At 43.1% G+C, this 5,913-nt stretch overlaps 1 non-coding gene across 1 annotated transcript; it reads left to right on the top strand.

Moving 5' to 3' along the window:
- Positions 1-5,502: 5,502 nt before the first annotated feature.
- LOC142457685 (U1 spliceosomal RNA) lies at positions 5,503-5,666 on the top strand. The gene has a single exon (XR_012786381.1). It is a non-coding gene; the product is annotated as a U1 spliceosomal RNA (small nuclear RNA).
- Positions 5,667-5,913: the final 247 nt, after the last annotated feature.

The following is a 5,913-nucleotide window of genomic DNA, read 5'->3' as shown; positions in this document are numbered from 1 at the left end:
TAGCAGCTGATAAGACACATGGACCCACCCTGATGCAGAGACCCTTGACAGAGCTGAGATGTTTCCAAGGACACTGGATCCAAAGACGTTCTACCCACTGCCCTGTGATCTTCTACATTCGGCATCATTGCATGTGTTTCACGAGTTTGAAGAGGACTTTATAGTTGGTATCGGACATGTGGGCTAATATTGGATTTATGGACTTGATCTGGACTGGGCTGGGATGTTTTCTCAATTTGAAATTGCTCTTGTATATAAATCTTCTTACACACCCGTGTGTGCCCATGGATTTGTTTCTCTAGTCTACTCGGATTAACACACTGACTGAAAAGCCCGATGACTGTAGCCTGAGAGCTGCTGATCCTGTCTTGTGGTGATCTCCTAAGTTCCCTAGTAAACCAACTTAAGCATAGTTCCTGAGTTCTGTGTGGCTGGTGCAATGGGTTATTGATACAGATAAGGGGTATTATGGGAAGAGCACTTGGTGTCAGAGTAGACAAAGGACAGTGGACTATGGAGGCTTCTCTGACCCCTGCTCATGGCAATAAGGGGGCCAGAGGAGGGAAGATCTGGCCCTCATGCATTTACTGCAAACTCCTGGACAATTTCTGTCTTTTCTCTGTGTATTGCTAGGTTATCCAAAGGTTCAGTCATTTGGATTGTTTATTTCTTCGCATTGAGTTATAAACAAGGCTGCACAATGAAACACAGGGAATCCAGGACAGATAAACCCCTCAGGACCAGTAGTGAGAGTGGCGAGACCGGGAGGGTGGATGGAAGGTGAGGGAGAAATGGGGAACAGAGTATAAGGATCTACATATAACCTCCTTCCTGGGGAATGGACAGCAGAGGAGTGGGTGAAGGGGGATGTCGGATGGTATAAGATATGACAAAATAATAATAATATGAATTATCAAGTGTTCATGGGGGAGGGGGGAGCGGGACGGGAGGGGAAAAAATGAGGAGCTGATACCAAGGGCTCAAGTAGAAAGCAAGTGTTTTGAGAATGATGATGGCAGCATATGCACAAATGTGCTTGACACAATGGATGGATGGATGGATGGATTGTGATAAGAGTTGTGTGAGTCCTTGATAAAATGATTAAACAAACAAAACAAGGCTGCAGACTTTGATCTTCATCAGTACGTGTTTTAAGCCCTCTTAGCTCTCAGCAGACAGGGTTTTGATCCACGCACAGGTTCCGTAAGAGCACAAGTCAGTGTTCTGGCCTTCCCGCTCTTCTCCATGTGATCCAGAGTTTCCTGTGAGCCACACCATCGAAGGCCCATTGTATATCTTCCTCTTGTTGCTTGTATTGCCTATTGCTTGTATTGCCTATTGTATTGCCTCCTGTTCCTTGTATTGCCTATTGTCCTGTGACGTGTGTGGTTACCTGTAATCACGCCCCCCTCCTAAGTAGATATAAACCTTGGTTAGCAATAAACAGGGTCTCTGGGGTTCTGGCCCACCTCACCTCTGGTCCTCTCGGCCCAGGCTGTGTGCGGACCAGGCTGTGGAGATCATGGCCATCCCGGAGGTGAGCATGCTACCATGGATTATGTCTGACTCCTTTATTTGACCCTCTCTCCTATCTCTCTCATGCTCTCTATGACTTTATAATAATCTGTATATCTCTCTCAACCATACACTTGAGCTTACTGAACCCGTGATTAGTTGTGGGGGACTAGCGCTTTCCCCCACAGAGGTGTACCTGAGTCCTCAGTGACATCTTTGCTTGTTTTAACGCTTGGCAGAGGACACTTCAAGTGCCCAGAAAGGACACGCGTGAACACTTCAAAAAGCCAATCGCTTTTTGAGATAGGCATTTGTGATGTTCAAATCCAAACCACCAAGTGTTTTTATATTCAGCATTTTTTCACACTTGTTTTCCAGTCTTTTAAAACCAAGCAATCCCTGGCTTCCTTTTAAATTCCCCTATGCGCTACTAGAAATAGCACTTACACATAACCAGATTCTCCTTTCTAAAAGAAAAATCTGACTTTTCTAATGAGAAGGTTAGATTCTCCTAAAGACAATAATAAAATTCTTTTAAATTTCATGTTACAACATGCATTCGGATTCAACTTCCAATTCCCAATACACACCTGACCTTCCCATAACTCCAGGTAGAAATGTGTGCAACGTCTATTTGACTAGAAAGTGCATCTGAGATTTAGAATGGCTCCGAGCGAGCAAGTACAAGCGGAATGTTCAAAAACAGCCAGAGCTGTGCCGGTGAGTGAACTTTGAAGTTATGCAATGGTTTTTTTCTTAGTGTTGCAGAACAAACAATGGCGAGCGTGCAGGTTGTTCTACCGTCCAGGTTCTCGTTTTTGCAAAGAGATTTGCTGAGTGGACGAAGCGTCCAGGTCACATATTGATGCTATAGCTTGCCGATGTCACTAGATGGCGCGAGATGCATCTAAAATAGTTGCCCATCACACATCAACCCCAACAGGACTGTCAACAGTATTTGCGTAAATTGTAGTGTTTGCTTTCTGCAAAAAAAGAAGAAAAAAATGTACTTTTGCACAATTGTGTATGTTTTGTTTATACACAAACAAATGTTTTATTCTCTCGTAATGTTTGCAAAAATCACAAAATTCCTTTGGAAATTGTGCCTTAGCCCCCACCCCCCAAAAAAGCTTTTTTAAAGCCAATTTCAGTATTATCATTTTTTTCCCTCTGAACCTGGTTTTCATTCTTTTGGGAACCAGTAATGGATATACTCTGTTCCGGAGCACCCCGGCTGTGTTACTTTGAAAGCTCTTTCTCTCAGAGTCTGTAAACCTCTCCGATCTCAAAGTATGTAAACCTCTACAAGAGAATTAATTAACAACCGTGACCAATGGAAGATAAAGGGACTTATCTTAAGTCAGATAAACAAGCTAAGCCCCACCCCCACCCATTTTCAGCCTACAAAATCAGGAACCATTAGATGGTGATTTTTCTGACTCATTTCAGAAAGCAAGCAATGCAGTGGTTGGAAAGTTTGCCCGCAAACAAACAATAAAATCCTATCTTATGCTGGCCTTGCGGGGTGGGTGGGAAATAACTTCAGGATGACTGGCCCTCCTTTAAATAGTTGAAAGTGGTTTACGATTTGCCTTCCTATGTCGAGTATAGTGGTTATTTGTGCCCCGGCTGCCTGTTTAATGAAATGCCAATGTTACAAGGAGCCCGGTGGCGGCATGAGGAAGCATTGGACAGCTGGCCTCCAAGGCAGCAGCCTGAAACCCCCAGCGGCTCTGCCGCAGAAAGATGAGGCTTCCTAGGCCCGTAATGAGTGAGTCTGGGAAACCCACGGGAGCAGTTCTAGTGTGTCCTACAGGGCTGTTAGGAAATGGAATTGACTCGGGAGTAAGTCTGAGTTTGATTTATCAGTGTTATGAATGAAGGGAATGAGAAACAAGGCATTCACAGAACTGGGTTGACCCCTTTGGGAAGTTGGCTCAGTGGCCAAGTGGAGCCTTAAACCAAAATATTACCATTTGTGTGACCCTAAAGCAAGAATTTACTTCTTTCTTTCTTCTCCCCCCCTCCCCCCCACTGTACTGGAGGTCAGAAGTCAAAATCACGGTCATTGCTTTGCTTGCTGACAGCTCCTCACGTAGTGCTAGCCTCCCCCCACCCCCACACCATCTCAATTCTGCTGTTCTTATAAGACACCGCTCTAGAGTGATCAGGTTTAGGGTCCATGATCCTCTGCCACAGACTCATGACATGATAAACCACGCCATCTACCTCCAAATAGTGTCAGGCGTCCAGGTGTCGAAGTTAAGGCTTTCACAGTGCTTTTCAAAGATCCAGTGTGACCTATCACACACAGGAGAGTCCCTAAGTGACACAGTTATGGATGGGACTACCGATCAAGGCTTGAATCCGCCCAGTGGTGTCTTAGAAGACAGGCCTCGTGACCTGTTTCCAAAATGCCACAGCCGGGAAAACAGGAATTCCAAGCAGTTCCGTTAAGGCCAATAAAGTGTAACAGCAACAAACCTGAATTTCATTTTTTTAAATTAAAAGATCATTTTATTGGGCGCTCTTATAACAATCCATACATCAATTGGATCAAGCGTGGGGGGTGGGGGGTGGGAAATGACAGGCTGAAGCCCTGGAAGGAGACTGGAGGAGGCTGAGTGAGCCCTCCTTATTGTTTGGGTACTGGTACATTGGAAAGTACAGGGTGAAGCCAACATCAACAACAGCAACGTGGTCAGTTTCCACTTTGTTCAAGATACTGTACCTTTTAATGTTGAACAGCTCAGATGTAATCACAAGCCTTGCAAGTGAGGTGAACCAGGACCTAAAAAATATTAAGTTTTCACAATGTGCACAAGGTAACAGGATGTACTCCAATTTACAGGTAAGTAACAGAACTTGTTCTTCCACTGTGGGGAAGGGAGTTGATTAAATGTCAACCAACAAGGAAGAGGTCACATATTCATGCACTACTTACACCAAATGTAACTAGCTTTATTTGCCAAAGCTCTAGCTAAATGATAAAAATTTAAATTTGTAAATCATTCTGAGTAAGTTTTTAAAATAGCTTCTTTATCACATTGGAAATATAAGAATTCTAGATTCCTTCATTTCTGGAAATTTTAGGAATATGCAATTTGTGTACATACTTGTTTCTAGGTTAGTTGAAATAAAGCAATCTTAAAAGATGTCATAATGCAATTAAACAATACCATCAGGAAGCAGGAAAATATTTCACACTCACAGAGACATGGACCTATTCAGACAAAGATCACTGGCCAACATTTTGTTGCCTCAAATGTTACACTTGTTTCTGGGTATATGTGACACCCGTTTTTCCCTATTAGCTCTTGGTTTTGAGATACAGAATGTATGCCGTACACCACCTGCACTCTGCTTGTCGGTTAAAAAAGAAATCAGTGTATTTTAATGTAGTGTTAGCTAGCCTGAGGCAAAGGAAGTATCTGCTGGCTTTATTCAAAGTGGTTTGTGCTATACTACACATTTAGGTGTAGCTATACTTCCCAGGATATTCTTTGATCCAAAGATAGATTTGAACCGTGGCTTTTACATGAACTTGGCCTATTCCCCAAGTATCACTTCACCTCTGTTACGTATTGAATAGCAGGCAGGTCCAATTTGGTTATCTCAAAAAGGGGACAGAAATAAGAGTTACTATACAATAAACTATCGTGTGTTGTTTAACCAGAGCAGAGCCTTGGCAGTTTGGTGGTGATGTGTTCGACCGCCAACCGCAGGGTCAGCTATTCAAGCCCACTAGTTGCTCTGCAAAAGAAAGATGAGATTTTCTGCTCCCATAACTCTTTGCAACCTCAGAAATCCACAGGCGGCATTCCACTCTCTCTTATAGAATCACTATGAGCTAATCGACTGACTGATAGTCAGTTTGGTACAATAAATAGAGGTTCAAATATTCTGAAACCCAAAATGGGTCTGTCAGGGTTCAAGCTCCATTATTAAAATGAAAATATTCCAGTCTTGCTATAAGATGGCACAGCTATGTTTACCTGGCAGAGGAGATCCCATGATCAGGAAGCTGGTTTTCCCAGGGCGAGGCTTATCCATTGCACTCCGGATGTGCTGACCCCTGCGATTTCCCCAAATGTGGGAAACTGGACTGCGTAATGTGTCATAGTGGGGGACTGCGTTTGTGCTCTCCCCTATAAAAAAAGATGGCACAGCTCCACAGCTCTCCGCAGAATCTCTTAAAATTTAGACATTTTCTTAGGCAGAACCTTGGGACCAGCCTCACCTATGAAACATTTAACATGAATCATCCATTGACTTCTATATATTCAAATGGGTTCTGAAATGCTGACTGCATAATTTGAAGGAAAATTTAAATTGTCAAAATATTTATGAAAATTGCTTGGAAGGCTTATATTTATAATACTTTAAATTTCCCTCCAG

This window comes from Tenrec ecaudatus, chromosome 9, assembly GCF_050624435.1.
Source record: "Tenrec ecaudatus isolate mTenEca1 chromosome 9, mTenEca1.hap1, whole genome shotgun sequence".
Taxonomy (NCBI): Eukaryota; Metazoa; Chordata; class Mammalia; order Afrosoricida; family Tenrecidae; genus Tenrec; species Tenrec ecaudatus.
This window is presented reverse-complemented; position numbering and strand designations above follow the sequence as displayed.